Source organism: Phascolarctos cinereus, unplaced genomic scaffold, assembly GCF_003287225.1.
Source record: "Phascolarctos cinereus isolate Bilbo 61053 unplaced genomic scaffold, phaCin_HiC Scaffold_1;HRSCAF=81, whole genome shotgun sequence".
Classification (NCBI taxonomy): domain Eukaryota; kingdom Metazoa; phylum Chordata; class Mammalia; order Diprotodontia; family Phascolarctidae; genus Phascolarctos; species Phascolarctos cinereus.
In genome coordinates this window covers 238,238,166-238,260,845 of record NW_027555514.1, presented here as the reverse complement: position 1 = coordinate 238,260,845, position 22,680 = coordinate 238,238,166, and the positions used below count along the sequence as shown (strand labels likewise).

General features: G+C 36.1%; 1 protein-coding gene across 1 annotated transcript in view; it reads right to left on the bottom strand.

Annotated features, from left to right (window-relative positions):
• The window catches only part of TRHDE (thyrotropin releasing hormone degrading enzyme), a 461,792-nt gene that overhangs the window by 220,815 nt on the left and 218,297 nt on the right, over positions 1–22,680 (bottom strand). The gene's annotated exons all lie outside the window — the stretch shown is intronic.

Here is a 22,680-nt window from a genome sequence, read left to right as displayed (position 1 = left end):
CACAGAGAGTCTTCTGCTCTCTGGGTTGAGTGAAAATTGCCCCTAATTAATGTGATGAATACTACAGACATAAAGCTAGAGCCCAAGTTACTCAGTCCCTCTTAGCTCACTGGAGTTAAAGCCTCTAGGCTTTATGTCAATAGGATAAGTGCAGCAAGGATGCTGACTCAGGAGTAAATTTTGTTGGCAAGCTTAGTGAGAGGAGGCAGAGAGCTAGCCATCACTCTTTTTCCTCAACTGGCTGCTAATCCTGGGCTAGTACCCAGGATGATTTGGGCAGTCCATTTTGCAAGGCAGGATCCTGCTGACTGCGTCCTGTAGAGAGACAGGATTCCAATGGGGTGGGAGAGGGCAGATGCTTGTGAGGAAGAGGGCTGAGCACAAGGCCATTAAAGGAGTGTGAGGCATGGACCTGTGCCCAACAGATTGGCACCCTGGGGCCAAGCCACAATGGCTCGTGCTAGTTTTATGCTTCTGTCAAGTATTTGATAATGAAGAACAGTAATTGAGAAGTAAAGTGACAAAAGAAGCAAAGTTAGGTAACACATAGAGTAAGATACCTTCAAAGTGACTAGACTTTTGCTACATTAAACTGTGTAGAGGTAGTCTATTAGATTTATGGTTATCAAGTAAATGGGGGACAAGTACTAGGCCAATGTTTTAGTGGTTCCTGGCTGAGGAAACCCCCTTCCCCAATGCAGGACAGTATTTTCTCTGCAACTTATAAGCATAGAGAGTTATCTGGGACACTGAGATGTAGAGAAATGATTAATTAGTCAGGGGTCATATAGCCTGTAGGTTATAGAAGCAGTACTTGAACCCAGGTCTTCATGGCTGCAAAGCCAATTTTATGTCCACTATGCCATGTTGCCTTTCCATTGTCTACATACTAATTGAAAATAATTCTACATTCTAATAAAGAGCTTATATTTTTATTTCTTGACTGTGTCTCTGTCTCTCTGTCTCTGTGTGTATCTGTTTGTCTTTGCCTCTCTGTCTCTCCCTCTGCCTCTTTATGATTCTATCTCTTTCTTTCTGACTATCTCTGTGTCTCTCTGTGTCTGTCTCTCTCTATTTCTGTCTCTTTGTTTCCATCTTTCTCTCTGTCTCCATGTCTGTTTATCTGTCTCTGTCTCTCTTTGTCTCTGTCACTATCTTTCTGTTTCTGTCTTTCCATCTCTCTCTCTCTCTCTCTCTCTCTCTCTCTCTATATATATATATATATATATATATATATATGTGTGTGTGTGTGTGTGTGTGTGTGTGTGTGTGTGTGTGTGTATGTATGTATGTATGTGGATATAAAAAGGCAGACTGCTAACCCATGCTCCCCTAAAGGAATCAATTATTAATGGCTAAACTCAAGTTACTGACCAGCACCAGAGTAGTTTTTCAGCATCTCATAGGGCAATCTTTAGCAATTCAAAATACTTAAATATTCAAATAATTCAAACTTACCCTGTGTAACAATAACAAAAGTTCTTCAAACAAAATCCCATCATTGTATTTGCGTAAGGATAGCCTGGCCTACGCTAAAGCCCTACCCCTACCTTGATTTTTCACCTTGCTGTGGAGGTAAGCCTATGCTCCTGAAAGCTATGCCAGAGTGGGCACAAGCTCTAGAAGATCCTAACAAGCTGGAAAGTTTTGCACACGGGTCTGGAGACAGGCTACATTCTTGTTGTCCAAGGACCAGCTAAGGGCATCAGCTAAGCTCATCACCTAAGCTCATCAGCCAGTTGGCTGCAGAGTAATGAATTTTTCAGCCACAGTAACTCTCAAAGACCATCTACTAAATTGTCAAGGGGTTGTGATCCACACTGGCATCAAGGAGATGCCCGTGCTGAAGAAATCACAGATTCTTAAAGTACTAATGTCAGAATAGCAAAAATTAAAAAAAGGCCAAGTACCCTGAATTTTCAAAAACAAAAGCCAGCCTCAACATTGCCCTATTTAAGTTACCCCTCCAAAAAGATGAGACAGACCACACCTTATTTTTTAATGGTAGATATCACCTTTAGATCTGAATTTAGAGACAAAAGCTAAACGCTTTAAAATTCAAAGACAAAAAAGGAATTGTGGTTTTTCAGTATCTACATAAAGCTCATGAATTTTTGGGAAAGTACATTAATGCTACTTTGCAAATGGGTAAGAAGAGAATATTAAACATCCATCTATACTTCTTCTTGTCCTATGATCATTTTTTTCTATATCAAAAATCAATTTAAGATTTGTTTGTTAAATAGTAGATTAAGTGACATAAGTGATAATTTGTAGGTATATTCACAACATATTTTGGAATTTCAATGATCAATACTTAAAATACTTTAATATTTATCAAAAATAAAACACTAAAATACATAATAAATTAATCACCTCCATCTATTTTCATTCCTTGATATGAATGTCTTAAAGCAGTAATTTAAGAGTCTCAGCTCCTTGATGTATTTTATATATCTGCTAAATTTTAGGTATCGACTATTTATGCCTCAAAACATTATACCCATAAGAGACTTGAAATGCTGAGTGTACCCTAAGCAAACCAGTCTCTGCCTAGAAATTCAGTGAATTGCAAAATATTTAGAATGTTTAAACCATTAGAACACAGATACAGCTTGCCCATTGTTCTCTCCATTTGGAGGGAAAGATAATTGGGTAATTGGGAAAACAAGTTTATGCCCACAAAGAGATTAAGAGGGTAAAGGCCTAGAAGAAGAATATTCACAAAGGCCCAGAAGAGAAGATATCTTAAACTAAAGAGGAAAAAGAAAAATTCTAGCCAGCGGCAAATGCAGTTTAATAGAACCAAAGAGAGCTCCAGAGATACCCTATACTAATATTTAATAAACACTATCTCTGTAAAATGGGAAATAATCTTCCAAAATCCACCAATGTCTAAATAGAGACCTCACCAACAGCAACAACACATCAATAAAGTTCCTACTGCATACACTGCAAAGCTCACAAAAGAAGATAAAAAATGAAACCAAGAGAGAACACAGACTAACAGGATCTCAGAATTAGGAGGGATCCCAGGAACCACCCAATCTACTTCATGACTGAGTCTCATCTAAAATCCCCCCTCATTCCAAGCCTATGGTCCTTCAGTCTTTATTTGAAGACTTTGGGAGTAGAGAGTCAAGAGAAGAAAAGGTGGATCTACCAATTCCTGAAGCAATCTGCTCTACTTTAAGGCAATTTTAACTGTTAGGAGGAGGTTTTTATTTAAATAAATCTGCGTTCTACAACTATTACTCATCAGTACATCAATCAAGAATTTCTTGAGCACTTCACATGTACCAGGATCTGAGATTATAAAAAAAAAAAGACAAAAAGTTCTTTTAGTAGGTAGGTAGATGACAGACAGATGGATGGATAGATATGTTAGAAATTTACAAAGATAGAGAAATGAGCATTTATATAGTTTCTACTATGTACCATTAAGTCTCTAAGGCTAGATTTGACCTCAGGTTTTCCTGACTCCAGCATTAGTAGCTGCATAACTCTGGGCAAGTTAACTTAATCTGTCAGCCTCAGTTTCCTCAACTGCAAAATGAAGATAATAGTAGCCCCTACTTCACAATGTTGTTGTGAGGATCAAGTGAGATCATATTTGTAAAGTTCTTGAAGAGGTTCAAGAAAGATTAATGTAGACAGAAGCATTTGAGTTGAGCCTTGAAGGAAACTGTTAATTCTAAGAGATGTAGGGAGCAAATTTTAGACTAGGGTGACAGCCAACTGTATAGAAATGATCCACTGAGGAGTCAAAACAGAGCCTTGAGTATATAGGAACTGCTTATACATACGTATTGATATACTTGCATTACGATCCAGCAAAGGAGACCGAGTGGTCAGTAATATAAGAGGAGAGTCAGGAAAGAACAGTTTCATTAAAGTCCAAGGAGAAGAGAAAAATAAGAGGAGGCGGTAGTCAATAGTGTTAAATTATATGAAGAAATTGATAAGGATGAGGATGGAGAAGAGGTAATTTGATTTGATAATGAGGAGATTATTGGAAACTTTGGAAAGATCACTTTCAGTAAAGTAGTGAAATTGGAAGCCAGATGACAATCAATTTAGAAATGAGTGGGAAGTGAGGAAATGGAGGAAACAAGAATAGATAGCATGGTTTTTTCCCCCTAGAAGTTTAGCATGAAAGGGAAAATACCCATTGGACTTTAGCCAGAGGAAATAGCAGGGTTAAAAATTTCTTGAAGTATGGGAGAGATCTAGGCGTACTTATAAGACAGCAGGGAAGTCACTAAGTGGAAGTGTAATTATAGGAAGTCAGTAGATAAAGAGAGATTGAAGTTTAGAGAGAGAAGAAATGATTAGAAAGCAAACTCTCAGAAGAGACATGCAGGAAAAGGGATCAAAGACAAAAGTTAGAGGAATTGGTGTTAGCAAAGGGCTATCTCTTCTGAGATTAGAACAAAGAGGAAAAAATGTGGAATGATGCTAAGGTAATTGGAGGTGTAGGAAATAAGGTTAGTTACATAAAGTGTGGGGCCAGAGTTTGGACAATATCATAAGCGATATAAATTAGAATGGCATGACAAAAGAAGTACTTTAGGGAAATTAATCTAGCAACACTGTGCAAGATGGTTTGGAGAATCAAAGACTGACAGTAAGGACACACTATTATAGCAAACTGAGTATGATGAGTATTTGTGTTAAGGAGGGTGGTGGCAGTAAGAAGAGTGAGAAAAGTTGACTGTTAAGAGAGCATCTGGGGAAGAGGCAATAGGTATTAGAGGATTTTCACCACTTGGTAGTTGAAGGGGAAATAAGAATTAGAGATTGTTCCAAGGATTTTAGCCTTGTACCTACTAAGCAGTGTATGTATAGAAATGGAGAAGCAGAAAAGGAGAGTTGCTTTTGGGGACTAGCTAAAACACTTACTTTTAGATCAGCTGAATTAGAGATAATGGTACAGCATCTAAGAAGAAATAAGCTACAGACAGAAATAGAGGACAGATAAGATGTTGGGGATAGAAATATTCAGGACTTCAATAATGGTTTGCTGGGAAAAATACAAAACAGAATCTAAGAAACAAATCGTAGAATTATAGAATATTAGATTGGGAAGGTAACTCAGAAATTCATAGGCTGATCAATTTAGAGTTAGAAGACCTGAGAAATAATTAAGTCTAATCTCCTCATTTAACAGATGGGGAAACTGAGGCACAGAATGGTGAAGTAAGTAACATGTTAGGATCAGACAGCAAGTGTCTAAGGTCATCTAGCAGAATGTGTTCCTAAACAAAAATTCCTTCTACAAAAACACCCCAACAAGTTTTACAGAGAGAACACCCTGCCTCCTAAGAGACCTCATTTTCACCTCTGAATAGCCTTAATTGTTGAAAACTCATTATATTGAACCAAAACTGCCTCTCTACAACATCCATCCATTTTCCCTAGTTCCTGAAGTAGAACTTTGGGGTCAAGTAGAACAAGTCAAATGCCTCAATCACATGCCAACTCAAACAAAATTTGAAAGCAGCTTCCTCCTTTTCCTCTTCAGTACCACAGATTTTTGTTGTAAATTGCCTAAGATGTTTACATTTAATGGAGTATATAAAGAAAACTGAACATCTCCCCTTAGTTCTCCAGCAGAGTTGGAAGACCGTCTTTGGAGGATTCACTGGAATACACAAACAAGTAGCATACTGACCAGGAAGATGGAGAGACTGTATGCCACACCAACAAAATGGCAGAATAATAACAAAATGGCAGCACAATGGAGTGAGCAGATGAAGTTCTGGGCTTGGAGACAGGAAAATGTGGGTCCAAATCCCTCCTCCAGTACATGTTAGCATGTGGACTGCGCGCCAATCATTTAACCTTTCTGAAGTTCAATGTCCTAATCTGTACAATAGAGTAATAATTCCCATATAACCAACCTCAAAGAGGTAAAAGAGAAATGATCTTGGTATAGTGGATAGAGAGCAGGTCTCAAAGCCAGAAGACCTTGAATCAAGTCCTGTCTCTGACATATACAGGCTAAATGATCCTGAGCAAGTCACTTAAGCTCTCAGTGACCCAGGCAACTTTCTAAGAAGGTGCCAACATGCACTGGCATTAGTTTCTTCATTTTAGAGTTTTCTATGCCAGTGAAATCAAAAGTCCTGGCCCTATTCCTCCACTATCTACCTAAAAGATTGTTGTGAAGACCAAAATGAGATAATAAAGAATATTGCAAACAAGGAAGTACTGTATAAATATAAGTTGGTCAGTACTTTTAATGAGACAAATATAATGAATCAGTCAATGAGCATGTATTAAGCACCTACTACGTGGTAAGCATAGTAGGAAAATTACATCCCTATGTCACACAAACAAAAATAAAGGGAAATGTTCTCTAAAGGTTGAATGAAAGTATTTTTGAAGATAAGTAACAAAAATAAAAAAGCAGAATAAATATTGCAAATACATCAATCGAGGAGTGGGGAAGAGAAGTGACAGCAGCTTCTACACAGAGTCTGCTGGGGAGCTTCCCTCCCTCCAATCAGCCTCTTTACAACCACTCTGATCCCAATGGACTCCTGAGGGCCCAACAGAAATGGATCATGTGGATTCGTGACCTTTCCTCCCTCAGCCTCCATTGTCCAGTTCCCACCAAATGCTGGATGCCCCTTTATAGCAGGATACTGATCCTTCTCCATTCCAATCTCCCCCAGAAATAACCTGTTCCATTTTAATGCTTCAGCCCACTACTTCCTTTCAAACAGTTGTTGGTAGGGGACATTGCCCATAACACTACTTGGATGAACAAGAAATCACAAAATGCAATGCTTCCAGCAAGATGATGGACCACAGAATTAATGTGGTAGTAAGTTGTACATGAGACTGAGATTGTTCCTTATGTTGCACCTGGCCTGAGTATCTGACCTGCCCCTATGCCATCTGGACCTCCCCTGCCAAACTGTTTGCATCTGACCTAAGGCTTTGTCCTCTGTCCTGTTACTATCCCCAAAGACCACAGGATCTCTCCAGCTGAAATCACCTATAAGTGTTATGTCCATTAATTAAAATGTGAGCTCCTTGAGAGCAGGGACTATCTTGTTTTTCTCTTTGTACTCTCAGCACTTAGCACACTGTTTGGCACAGAGTAAACAATAAGTGTCTTTTCATTCCACTGAAAAAGGAGGATTTTATCATGGCATCTTAGTATTAGAACTAAAGGTATCAGAGGTCATCTAACCTAACCTCCAAATTTTGTAAATGAGGTTAACTCTATGGTTTGTGCAGCCAGACAATACTATAATCAAGCCACAAATATCTGCTTTGCTAGGTGCAATGCATGGGTATTTGTGTAGGGGGGTGAGTTGGGAGATTATAAAGAAACATGCCCTTCACTAGTTTATGATCTAGAAAGAGAAGTTTATGACCTAGTTCTGAGGTCCTTAATCTTTTTGTGTTGTAGACTCCTTTGGAGAATGGTGAAGTCTATGTAATTCTCAGAATACTGTTTTTAAATGCATAAAATAAATTAGATTTAAAGGGAAATCAATTATATCTAAATAGTTACCAAAATAATTTTTAAAATAAGTTCAAGTACCCTAGGTTAAGAACCCCTGTGTATAGTTGAGGTGGCAGGCAGATAGATAAAGAGATACACATACACACATATACATGTACATATGAATATGTAAACAGCTGAAAATAGATGATTAGGTCTCAGATAAATGGTATTGTACTTATTACTTCTTCCTATAGATATTGTAGCCAGAAAAAAAATGGTTATTCTCTTGCCCATCCCCTTTAAATTAATTTTGGATCAAATGTTCAAAAACATTAAGCCCTTCAAGTTTCCTGAGTTGCCATGGCCAAAAATATCTACAACCTGAGAATCATTTTATAAGCTAATCTTCACAAGAAAGTCAAGGTGACACATACCCATGAGGTCCATTTATATAGTCCCAAACTAAGTGATCTACTAGCATGGTTCAAGCCCTAGGAAAGGACTTGTTATCTTTCCCAAAGCTTTTCATAATCTATTGTCATCTCTATATCTCATGGCATCAAAATAAGTACAAGTGATACTATTTTGTTGTTGTTTTAACATCATGTGAAAGTGTGGTTTGCCCATTATTTTGCCCTTAAACTTCATGTGTATACAGCCACACAGGAAAAAATACAAACAGGTTTTTGTTTTTTTGTGTTTTGGTATTGAACAATATATTAAACAGTCAGCTGTAAAACCCAAAATGAAATTTAGGTCAGAGTCTTACAGTAAGCACACTTATCATTCTGGGGTTCTATATAACCCATACAATAGGGAACATTCAGACTATGTATTTCACATCATCATTCCTCTTTAGTATCAACAACATATGTTATCTACTGCTAAGCCAAAATTCTATAAGCATGCCATAACCCAGTCTATTTGTTTTAGAAGAGCTAAATTTTATTTCTATAGGAACATCTTGGGTGATTTTCAATCAGCTCACTGATTACCTAAAATAACCCTCAACACACACCCTCATGAGCTGGTGTACTTTAAACATTAGAAAAACATTGGAAAAAATTGGGCTAGATGACATCATTGAGTGAAACAGCACCATTCGCCATCCTTCTGTTCTCTCCTCTCATTGAGAGTATCCAAGTGAATCACGACATGTCTCATATCATCTAAGGTGTGACATATCCAGGAGAAAATACTGAGATATAATTGCTCAGTTTACTGTGCTACCTATGTTCACCAGCATCTCTGCTTCCTTATTGAAGGATATAATCCTGAAGGCACAACAACATTGATCTGGCAAAGCGGTATCATCAATTAGTCATTCTACTTTTCATTAACTGTTGCAATCCCTAGTCTTATGGAAGAAACATTAAAATGCTGCAAATAACATCAGCCCCAGTTAGTAATGACCAAGAACAGGCTGTCTAATTACTTAACTTGTTCTTGACCTGACAGTCCCAGTAACGCTAGGAACCATCACCATATATCATGTTGTCTTATCACATGTCCTTCAGCTTTCTTTCCTCCCAAAGCATTCCTAGATATATTTCATCCTTTTTACCAACTACGTCAATCTGTTTATATCACTTTTGAAGTCACAACTCCCTTTCCAATTCCCTGAAATTATTCTTAACGTAGACACAAATTAAGCTATAATGATCTTCGATAACCTTTCATTATTTCTTAAATAATAAATAGGATCACAGATTTAGAACTAGATGAGTCCTTGGAACGAATAGGATCTTAGGGTCATAGAGGTCATCTGGTCCAACCCAATCATTATACTGATAAAGAAACTAAGATCCACAGGGCTTCACCCAAATTTGCTTAGGTATTAAGTGGCACAGTAAGCATTCAAAGATAGATTCTCTGAATCTAGACATAGCATTTTCCACTATGCCTGATCTTTAATTTGCTTATAAGTCTTCACTTCTCTCATTTAAAGTTTCTCAGACTTTCTTATGAAAAATTCCGTGTACCTCTTTATCTCTTCATCCTAAGTACATTTCTCATTAAGCTTCTGTCCATAGTAGTCTTAAATCTTCACAAAGCAACTAATCCTTCCTCCCATGTGTCCATTACCTTCTAAGATCCCCAAAATGTTAAGATTTCTATACTTCATTTTGAGCCACCATTACTCCATTTAGCCCTTTCCATCTTCAATTTTCTATCATGTATTGATAAGACATTTAATCAAAATTAAATGTCCTCATGAAGGCCAAATTCTTCTTGTACTTGCACAGAGATTTCATACTTTACTCTCTCATGGAGAGTACCAAGATATATTTCAGAAAGAAACCACAATCTAATTAAGAAACACTTCATAAAATCAGAATGCAGTGGATAGAGCTCCAGCCTTGAGGTCAGGAGGACCTGAGTTCAAATCCGGCCTCAGACACTTGACACTTAGTAGCTGCGTGATTCCGGGCAAGTCACTTAACCCACCTGCCTCACCAAAAAGCAAAAAACAAAAAACAAAACTTAGAATGTAAATTTTAGAACGGGTTTCAAAAATCATTTAGGCCAAAATGGGTAAGAAACTTGAAACTCAAATTAACTTGCGTGCATGTGGTACCTGGAAGCCCAGGAAAGAAAGTAAAAGAGTCCTTTGATTTACAACTGGTTCTGCCATTGACTTACCCTCTGCAAGTAATCTGACTCTCTTTAATTTCTACAAAATGACTGACTGAAAGAAGAAAAATCAAGTCTTGCTTTATATTTGTTTATTTTAATGGGCAAGAAACAGCTAGGTGACACAGCAGATAGTGCACTGGATCTGGAGCCAGAAAGACTTGAGTTCAATTCTAGCCTCAGACACTCACTAGCTTGTGACACTGGGCAAGTCACTTAACCTCTATTTGCCTAACTTTCTCATCTGTAAAATGGGGATAAAAATAGCATCTACCTCCTGGGGTTGTTGTGAGGATTAAATATTTGCAAAAGGAAGGCTTAGCCCAGTGCCTGGCACAGTAGGTGCTATATAAATGTTAACTATTATTATTATTCTCATCTTAAGAGCATGAGTGGAGAACATATGGAAGGCTAGCCTTGCAATCAGAAAGATCTGGGTTCAAATACTGTCTTTGACACATATTGACAGTGTGACTCTGGGAACTCAAACTTTCAGCACCTCAGGTAACTCCCTAAGACAATATGTTCCAGAAAATGGTGGATGTGCAATACCACCTGAACGATATGACAAACTCCACAAGGAAAGACTAACAAGTTGTTTCATATATATATATATTTGAGAGGTAGTATAGTACACTAGAGAAGGAATTTGAGTTGGAGGACAGGGATTTAAATTCTTTGTCATTTATTTATTTTTTGTTTTTTGGTGAAGCAGTCAGGGTTAAGTGACTTGCCTAGAATCACACAGCTAGTAAGTCTGTCATTTATTACAAGCAGTCCTTGGGGAAAAAAAAGAAAAGAAAAAAAAGAAAAAAAGTAGTCCTTGGACAAGCCATTTTCTGGACCTCAGTTTTCTTTTATCTTATATGAAATGAGGAAGTTTTGAACAAGATGATGTCTAAAGTCTTTTCTATCTCTAAAATTTCTTAGATCATCAGACAAAATATACAAATACATCTTAGAATTATAACACACCATCATACAATGATTATATATACATGTATATATACATATACACATATATATACACATATAAAACCTTCCACTATCCAAAATGACAAACCAAGACCTAATTGGGACTTGAACTTTTAGTCCATTTGTAATGTGCAAAGACACTCAAGGATCATTCATGAACAGGCTCAATTTATCCTGTCAAAGCTCTACATAAAACATATTTCTCTTACGTGAATTCTTTTGCCCACAGAATTGAATACGCTCTGGGGAAATTTTTGATACCTAAATATAAAATAATTACACTTAGGAATGAAAAAAACCTTCAAAAAACACACACTGAAAGAAAAAAATATATAACTTTCAGATTAAACATGAACAATAGCACTGACAATAATGATAATGTCAAAACTCAAAGCAAGGAACAAAATAACTGAGCCATTCTTATACTAAAGAAGATAAATAATTATATGTGTAAGAGAGCAAGCAGATACTTTGTCATAAAAAACTTTTGATGAATTGATATAGCTTTGAAAAATCAATCTATATCTATTTATAAGTATAAAGTAAAAATGTGCATGTGTGCACACATTATCTATATATTTAGATAGGTATATTCATACATGTCTATGCATGTATGTATCACATATGTTTATATGTATACATATCACTTATATGTATAAACATGTGCATGGATGGATACACATGGGGTACAGTAGAGAGTGTGGGGCTTAGAGTTAGTGTGACCTGAATTTAACTCCAGCCTTAAACACTTCACTAGCAGTGTGACCTTGAGCAAATCGCTTAACCTCTTGGCCTCAGTTTCTACATTTGTAAAATGGTTAGGATAATAATGCTTACTTTCCAGTGTTGCTGTAAGGCTCAAAAGAAATAGTATCTGCAAAGTGCTTTGACAACCTTAAAAGAAACTTTCAAAAAAAATGCCAGCTATTATTATTAATTGTTTGGGGCAAAGTGGTTTGAAGCTCATTTTATTATTTAATTATTAAGAGTCTGTGTGACCTAGTGAATAGAAAGGTGGGATCTGGGACTCAGGGTTTCAAATCCTGACTCTGACACATCCTGTGACCCTGAGCACCTAACCTCTCAGGGCCCTAGGTAATTCATTCAGACTATCTGTTGCCGGGAAGTTCCACCCTGCATCAGTACAGTCTTTTCTTCTGGGAGTTCCAAAGCATTTGGCGCGTGATTCACAATAAACAGGAAATTTGCAGTTTTTAACACATATTGTCAACCACTTTTTTAGGCTAATTCCTACCATGTTCTTCTCTTCCAGAAAATATTCACTTTGGTGACACTGCAAGAAATTAAATACTGGGTTGGACTAGCTTTGAGTTTGAGCCAGTATGGTATTCTTATAATCTTACTACTGAATACTACTGAAAGGCAAAATTAACGTATCACCAAGAACTCCAATTGTATTCATCAACTCCCATAGCCCGACTGGAACATGGTGTTCAATAAATGCTGTTGATTGTTCTTATTATGGAAAAAAACAATTGCTAAAGTTCAATTGAGCAAAGCTCTTCAATGGGCTCAACTTTTATTTATTCTATCCTTACATTTATAAAATATTCCTAATATTTTAGGTCTGCATTCCAAAGTCATTCTTTTACCTTTTTAACTTTACCATTTGAATATCATGGCCTCCTTACAGATCATCTCTGAATAATTAATATTTGAATACCATCTTACAAGTCCTTAGTGATGACAGAAAGTAATGTTACCCAGACATAAGGATACTAATGATAACACCTTCTTTATAAATGGAGGTTGAAGCCACTGTCAAATGGGACAAGTAGAAGTCTCATCAACATCTGTTAGGAATGGACACTAGACTGTGATTTCACTGACACAGGGAAGAAAACTCCCTTTGTCATTGCAAGTCTTTACCTTATCTACAACTTATAGTCATAGAGAATTGACTAAAGTACTGAGAGGTTAAGAGACTTGCCCAAAGTGATGCAGCTAGGCTGTGTCAGAAACAGGTCTTGAATGGAAGGTCCACCCAGGATCTAAAGCCAGATTTCTACATACTATATTACACTGTTTCTCTAACATACGTTAAAAATGACTAGATTTCTTATGTTGTTCTTTGCTTGGCCACTGTGTTCTCAGTTTCCTGGCTTGTAGTTATACACACCAAAAGGTCTTTGTGGTGATTATTACTAGATATTTGCCAATACATGCTATAGGAGGTAGTAGACATATCATCAAAGCATGGCATTATGGATAATATATCATGATGGGGACTGCCACTTTCAATATTTGTATCATTAGCTATTACCAGACATATGCATACATGTATATATGTGTGTATATACATATAGAAGCATTGCAATCTAATTATAATATATGTGGCTTCATTGCATTGATTTTTAAATATTTTTAAACTCAATTTGCTGTCAATACATTAGCAACCAAATAGCTAAAATGAAAAAGTCAGATTTTTACAAGAACAGAAAAAAATGGTAAGCAGGATCATCTTGTAGAAGATTCTTTTAAGGGGTTAAGTTTTTAGTACACTTAAAAACTTAGAGACAAAAGATAAATGGGCATCCCATCGGGAATAAAATGTTTCTACGGAGGACCGTGTATAGGTTCGGATGGTGTCAAGGCCTTTCCCTCTGCATATCCTTAAGAATCTCAAAGTAAACCAATAAATTGGCAGTATTAGACATTTTGCAAGAGAAGAAAATTCTCACTGAACCTTGAGCTTAACATCAATGCAAGGGCAACCTGTCTCACATTTTCCAATACTGCAGAACAAATTAACCCATTTCATTCTGTATTAAATAAGAGACACTTAGGCAAAAAAGCAAAAAGGCAAAACTCCCCAAATGCCAAATAATATAACAGAAATGCACTTAAAAATAAAAACTGAAATCAAATTAATTAAGAAATATTAAACTTTTCAAACTTTTGGAATTCTAAGGTCCTTCAGTTCATGTCACCTCATCTTCACCTACTGGCTTCCAGTTCCACCTTCTGCAAGAAGCCTCTCCCTTCCCCCTCTTATGCTATTTCCTTCCCTCTCAGATGATCTCCAATTTATGCTGTATAAATCCTGGTTGTACATAGTTGCTTGCATGTTGTCTTCCCCATTAAACTGGGAATTCCTTGAGGGCAGAGACTTGTTTTTTTGCCTTTCTTTGTAGACCTAGCATTGAGCACACTGGCTGGCACACAGTAGGCACTTAACAAATGCTAGCTGACTTCAACAAACATTTAATAAGTTTCCATGATAATTGGAATTTAATAACTGCCTTCAGTTAGAACGAGTAATTCCCAACAGCAAGAAAAAATTGATTCCTACTTCCCTTCCCTATGCTAATTTACTTAAAAGATACTTTTATATAAAAGTTAATGCTTCATGGTTTTTCCATTTGCATTTACTAATACTATAGACATAAAATCCTTAAACAAATAAGTAATCTTAAGAATGGAATCATGATACAAATTTGCTTTTTATTCCTCACTGTGGAGGGTAGGTTCTTATACATTTATCTGTTGTTTTTGAGTCATTTCAGCTGTGTCTGACTCTTCATGACCCTATTTGGGTTTGTTTATTTTGTTTTTTGGGCAAAAATACTGGAGTAGTTTGTCATTTCCTTTTCCTACTACAGTTGCAGAAATAGGCAAACAGGGTTTGTGTCTGAGGCCAAATTTGAACTCAGGTCTTCCTGACACCAGGCCTGGTGCTCTATCCACTGTGCCATCTAGTTGTCCATTATGTATTTTTATGCTACGCTAAAGTCTTTAAAGGAACTAACATTGATCAATGATCAGTTAATGACTACAGTGTGCCTCTAGTGACATTCTGTTCTTTACCTATGATCAAGTGGTTGGGATCTTCCAGAAAATACTAGCATATCAAAAGGATGGTTTAGAAAAATCCATGCAACAGTTAGTTTGGGGAAGGAGAAAAGACAGAAATGCATACTTACATTACTAGGGTCAGTGACCACTGCTTTAAGGTATTAGCATATCCTAATAACACTGTTTCATCAATTCAATGAAATGGGCCTGATTGAGAACAGAGGCACCACCCACAAATTAATGAATATCTGTGCCCACTACCTAGTTCATGGACTTTAGCCATAATAAATTAACACATCCATTTAGAAACAACTTTTCTATGTGGGCATACATATCCCTTTCATATTTCATAATATTTATGAGCTGTGGAACTCTGCACTGAATATTTTCTCCAAAATTAGAGTAAAATATTGAAAAACAGATGAGATTTAAATGCTTACCCAGCAGTCAAATTTGTTACTGGATCTGCTTCTTATACCACATTAATCAAATACATTGCAGCATTCCTGAATCATGAGGCGTGGTATCGAAGAATCTACACTCTTTGAGATATTCTCCATTTTGGGGTGGAAGATACACAGAGGCAGATTTTTAGCTTGATGTAAGGAAAACTTTTCTAACTATTAGAACCATAAGTGAAATGTTTGGGAGATAGGAAGGGAAGAAACATTTATTAAGCACCTACTATTTGCCAGACACTATACTTAGCACTTTAAACAGATTATCTCCTTTTATTCCCATAGGAAATAATGGATTTCCATTCACTGAAGATTTTCAGGCAAAAGTTGATTGACCATTTGATGAGCAAGTTGTAGAGGGGATTTTTTGATCCAGTAAGGTTTGGATAGGAAGGCTTCTATGGTATTTTGTAATTTAGATTCTAAGATTCTGTGATTACATGAATGCTGGCATAGGAAAAACTTTACAGAACTCAAAACTGTAGTTGACCTTTATCATGTGTAGCCAAACAAATGAATTAGAAGTTAGCAAACACCTTACTCTTCCTCCCCTTCCTTGCTAGAATTCAATCTCTTTAGAACCAGCACTGCTTTTATTTTTATTTAGAAGAATTACATAAGATCTCTTTCCATGAACAATGGCAAAACAACCACTTCAACTAAGAAAATACCATATGCAGAGATCTTTAAACATTTCCAGTGGCTTTCTCAACTTTTAAAATCAAAATTTTTAAGGAGCTTAAAAGTCTCTGATCATTTTATTGAGATGCATGTTACATTTGAAGAGTCCATTTCAGTTAGAACATATTAAAAATATACTGAGTCTAATAGCAGAATTCATTTTTACTATTTTAGTCTTGCCGATGAGGTAGGCAATTGAGAACATTTGTCAAGGTTTGAGGCAACACATTTTGAGATGCTCCAAGTATTTAGCATAATGAAGTTTAGTTTAATGATTCCCCATTAATAGTTATCTTTATGTCCAGGTGTATGTTCTCACAAAGGATTTCAAGGGAAGCTGCTAGTGTACAGAAATTCTTCAATGCACCCTGCATGGCATGCCAAAATTGCTTGCACTGTTTGTTACTGAAGCTCAGTAGCTTTCTAGTTCACTTACTGTAAGACAGCCCCCATGTTTATGGAGCATATTTACCATAGAACTCCATCATCTTGCTGCTACTCAGTGGCAAGGGTAATACCCACATTAGAGACTTTGCCTGTTATGGCAAGATAATAACAATAGCTGACATTTATAGATTACTTTAAAGTTTCCAAAGTGCTTCACACACATTATCTCATTTAAGCCATGTGGCAATCCTACAAGGCAGGTACCACAGGTATTACAATCCCCTACTTTACAGAAATGAAACTGAGGCTGCAATAATGAGTTGCCCATGGTCTCACATATAGTGTTAAACTCTGCCTTCCTGACTCCCAACTCCAGCACTCCATCCACTGTACCACCATATAGCACAATATATTCGGGGGGATATGACCTGACCTACACTTTTGCCAAATCAAATTACTTGATAACAGAAATTTACAATATATCACTTTCTTATACAGGGACGATAGACGTGCATTTTAGTGAATGTGACCAAGACGGTTAAAACATCATAAATAAGTATTGTCTCTTTTTGACAGAAAAGCAAAGGACTTAATGTGACTGCTGTGACTGCCATCAGTAACAGACAGTATCTTGACCTCTCCAATAAAGTTGTCACCAAAGCCAACTCCGATAAAATAAAGGCAAGCAAAAAAGGCCATTCACCCTATGAAATGTACTCTTAGCCCTGAACATGTAGAATCTACTGAGGAAGCAGGTGACATTTATATGTGATGAATGAAATATATTCTTTTCTCTTATTGTTGTATAAGGTTGGCTCTCCTGCAATGAAGTTCATCTTGTTGGTATAGATTTAGAAATCTATTTCATGTGATCAAATCTAGATGCAAAGGCCACCAAACTCATTTGGTGATCTGTGCACAAATGGTAGAGAAGCTACAAGACTATGTCATGCTTGATTTGGATATGTTCTAAGAGCAATTCACAGACAGATCTTTGGGAGAAATTGCTTTCCAGCTCCACTATTATACTTCATATTTGAAGAATACTTTTTTTTCCTCTTCAAAGAGCTTTCACACACAGTATCTAAAACAAACACACCTAGGTGGCTATCAAGGAAAAACACACTTAGCTGTGTGACCCTGGGCAAGCCACTTAACCCATGTTTGCCTTAGTTTCCTTATCTGTAAAATAAACTGGAGAAGGAAATGGCAAACCACTCCAATATCTTTACCAAGAAAATCCCAAAAAGGGTCACGAAGAGTTGGACACAACTAAAAACAACTTAAACAACAACAAAATTGTTATCATAATTATTATATTTAGCAAAGTGCATGGTATGTTGTAGGTACTATAAAAATATTTGCTATTATTATTGTTACTGTTATTACACATAGCACAGTGTATGGCATATAGTAGGTGCTGCATACATGCTTATTCTCTTCTTTTCCTCTTCATGAGAACACTGATAAATTAGTAGGAAAATATAATAATTTCCATTGTCAGTGAAGTTTTTCATGTGTGCTTTGGGTGAGGATGCCCTCTCCCCTCCAAGTTTCTTTTTCTTTCTTTTTTCTTTTCTTTTTTCTTTCTTTCTTTTTTTTTTTGGTATAGACCTGTGATTTCATCACTGTTAGAAATTTCTGGTATGGGAACTCTATTCATCACTGCAGTTTGGTAACTTAAGATCCAAAACAACTCTCTCGGTCAATAAGACACTGAATGAATTACTTAATATGAGTCAGAGATAGGATATGAACATAAGTCTTCTTAATTCTGAGGCTAAATGTCTAATCACCAGACCATACTCCCTCCTTTACCCTACAGCGCACAGGTGGAAAAACTGAGTCAGACACATTACATCATTTATCTACAGTAATATAGCAAGTCAGGAACTGACCAGGGAAGAAACCCAATCTCTACATTTTATGTCTAATGCTTTCTCCCCATACAATGCAGCCTCTATACTCCTGTCCTAGCAAAGTAGAATTGAAAAGAAAAAATGATGAGGGATCTATAAACTCAAGAAATTATTTTGCTGCAAGGTCAGTGCACTGGTAACAATGGAATAACAGAATTCAGGTGATGTGGGCTCTAGGTTTATTTACTGTTAACGAGCTGTATAACCTTGGGTAATCACTCACCCTCTGCAAGCCTAAATTTCCTTATTGGTGAAATGGAGATAACAATACCTTTCCCACCTAGCTCACATAGCTTTTATGAAGAAAGTGATTTGTGAGCCTTACGTGCATCTCTGAGATTCCTTCCAGATCCAAATTACTATGCTTTTACTTTCTCACTTGAAGATCAAACTAGATAAAGTTTTTAAAACTAAGCATCATATAAATGTTAACTATTATTCTATTCAATAGTAGTAAAATCTTGGCCAAGTCACTCCCTCTTCAGGGCCTCAGTTTCCACTGTGACCTAGATGATCTAGAAATGTCCCTTCTGACTCTATATCCTATGATTCTATGTACATGTGAATTATGAGTTGAGACCTCAATTTTCTCATTTAGAGAATGAGGAGGCTGGCTTAAACCCTTGCAGATTTAAGATTCTGATTCTACATTTAATGACAAAAGTTAACATTTCTGTATCAAAAACTGATGACACTTTGGGAAGTACAGTGTTTTATTGGTTATTGAGACAAAGTAAGAGAAAAGGTTAGCATTAAATAGGGCAAGAACTTCATTAATCCTTTGCAACTTAGGGGTTCCTGTTGGACCTGGAGTCAGGAAGACTCATCTTTCTGAGTTCAAATCTGGCCCTGTTTGGCCTCATTTGTAAAATGAGCTGGAAAAGGACATGGCAAAACCCTCCAGTATCTTTGCCAAGAAAACTTCAAATGGGGTCGTGAAAAGCCAGACACAACTGAAAAACGACTGAACAAACAACAACCACAACTCTAAGGCAGAATACAGTAGGTAGACTGTCCAGAAAATTGAAATTATACCAAGTTCTATAAACTAGGATATTTGAGGACCATGAAATCATAACTTTAAGATCAGAAATAGAAGAGGTCACCTTTCTGAAACGTACATTCCAGTCACTAGTCTATGTTCTGATAATGCTATTTGGGGCTGTGCTCTAGTGAGGGCTAAACAATCTTTTCTGGAGCAACTTTCTGCCCACATTACACAGGTGTGGATTACTGCTGACACAGCAATCACTCTTATTCTTCCTTCCAGACTATTCCTCATGCTGTTTTGCTGATATATTATGAAAAATTCTGCTGGTGTGTCCTAAGCATCACTCCATACCCTGTGTGTTTCGAGTTGGCTGACATGTTCTAGTAACTTATTTTCCAAGAAAGAAAAAAATGAGATACATAGGAAACAACTGGCTTAGGGTATTTTCTGATTGTTTTATGTCACCAAAAAGCAAAATCAGAGATTAGGAAAACCAGGCAGCTCTGGACTTTATTAAAAATAAAAAAAAAATAACACCATCATCAACATTAAACATTAAGAGCCTACTATGTTCTAGGCACCATACTATGTGCCCAGGTTACAAAGAAAAAATTTAAATAGTCCTTCCCTCAAGGAACTTACATTCCAACCAGGATATATAGCATTTGCATATATGGACATATACAAACTTGATACAATTTTGGAGAGGGCAATAGAAGCTAGAAAGATCAAGATAGATTTCACGTACAAGGTGATGCTTGAGCTAAACCTTGAGAAAATTGGTGATTCTAAGAAGTAAAGCAAGGAGACATGGAGAAGACTGGAAATGAAATATTATGTATGAAGCACAACATGAAACCCAGTTTGGCTTGACCACAGTGTATATAAAAGGGAGTAAGGTGTTAAAAGATTGCAAAGATTGTAAGGAGCCCAGTTGTGAACTGCTTTAGATACCCAAAAGAGAAGTTTAAATTAGTCTTTCAGGTAATAGGGAGCTATAAATGTTTATTGAAGAGGGGAGTGCCACACTAAGACCTTAGTTTGGCAAGTCATTTTGGCAACAGTATGGAAGGTGGATTGGGATGGGGAAAGACTAGAAGCAGAAAGATAAATTAGGGAAATATTCCAATAGTCCAGGCAAAGGGTAATGAGGGTTAGAACTACGATGGTAGCCATGTGATCAGAGGGAAGGAGATAGATGTAAGAAATGTTATGGTAAGACATAAGAATGAAAATGCCTCCAATTCTGCATGCTTTAACATTGTTTCCTCTTTCTACTAGTTTCATAATTTATGATGATAGATTATATCTTTCCAGTTGTTACTTTTATTTAAAAAGTATGATGAATATCTGTAGCACTGGGATTTTGCAATTTTTCTTCTATAAATACAAGTTCAGTTTCTGAGACTTAACTCCTTACACCTTGGTCACCCTGAGGTTTTTCATTTCTCAAATGCATCTTGCCTCCTATCAAATGCAAAGCTTTCAGTCGTGCCAATTACACGGTATGTCCATTTCCAATTAACTCTTCCAAATATGTCCCTCCATAAGATTTGAATTTGGAGGTTCAGTGAATAGATATAAGAAGATTGAATGATTCAGTTAAAATCTACCATGAGAACATTGAGAGTTATAATATATCATTAGACTAAAATCACTGAAAGCTAAGACACCACTGAATGTATAATTCTTAGGATTAATTTTTAATTCAAAATGTATTTTTCATAATTATGAATAGATAACCAACTATAAGAACTCAAGAAGCCAAAGACCATGTACTTCCTAATAAAGCAGCTTATTTCATAATGAAATAAAAAATTGGGAAGTGATCCATGCATGATAAAAAATTAAGTGAAGTAGCTAAAAAATAAAAAGGCTTACCTAAAAACCAGTGACAGGATACTTTTCAAAAATATTTTTAGTTTATTTAAACATTAATTTTTCATTTCAAATTTGTTTCATAAAACTAAAAAATACACAGCTTAGCATTTAATTAGCTTCTTTTTCTTCAAAGGACTTTGTACAATTTAATTAATTTCAACATCATCATAAAGCAATCCATGCAAGATAAAAGATCAAATTTTTTTTAGTAGTATCTTCAACTCAGCCTTACTAACCACTGAGCTACATCTCTACATAAATATGAGGCCAAACTCTGCATGCACTGAATTCAAATGTGTGTGTGTATATGTATGTGTGTGTATGTCTACATACATATATATATTTATACATATATATGTATATGTATGTTTGTGTATTTAGATATATGCTTTTGAATTATATTTAGGCTATTGAGAAATTTTTTATACCTATAATGCACAACAAGAATTAGTTTATCCAAAACAAAAATAGTATTTCTCTCTCAATAGGAAAGTATATTGATTTTTACAAGACCATTTCATCCAAGAACACTTCCAGATAACCCCTATTTCACCATGGTATCATATTCTCACTTAATCATGTACTTGTATAATAATGTCATGTAACAGATCATCAATGATTTGGGTAGTAAAAAACAGTTAAAATCATGATTTCATTCATTTTACACATATTAATTCAGAGGGCAGATCCAGCTCATACCTTCTTTGGAGGACTAGGAAAATTCAGTTACTCTATAAGCTTACAGTATAGTTCTACTTAATATAAATTCATAGCTTGGTTCCCAAACAACTTCTATCTAGGCTTAATGCAAACTCAGTCACCTACATTTGATAATCTGGGTTAACTGTGTAGCAGAATATGACAAACAGTGAGAAAATTCAGAGTTACTCAAAACACCTCCAAAATGTCATCACTGACATAACTCACTGAGATAGCACTGCTTAAGAAATAACATTCCCAGCTCTGTTCCTTGGTACACTGATAAAGGAGTTAGAGTAAAATTAACTAGAGTGAGGTATTAATAAACACTATTTGGTAATGTTATCTCCTTACTTACAAATTCTTTTCAAGTGTATTGCAGGTGTCTGTAACAAAAATGATCAAAATACTTCTGCCAATTTTTCAATTACATTCCTGCCTGATCTCATTTTAAATAAAACATTACACTTAAAAAAAAAACCTCAGTTAACACTTTTATATTATATTGAACTAAATTCGAAGAATGGTTTTCTTTTACTAGCAACAAAATTTGAAAACTTCTTGTAAAGAAACGAGATGTGTATCAGGATTAGGGTATAACAGATTTGGCCTCATTTCTTCTGAAGCAAGTGAAAGATAACCATCTTGGAATACCATCAAATGATTTTACAACTCCTAATTTTGCTTTATTGGACATCTGATCCTTACATGCATCACTGGGCATTTTTAGTCATCTCTGGCTATAACATAAACATAAGGCAACAGAAAATAACC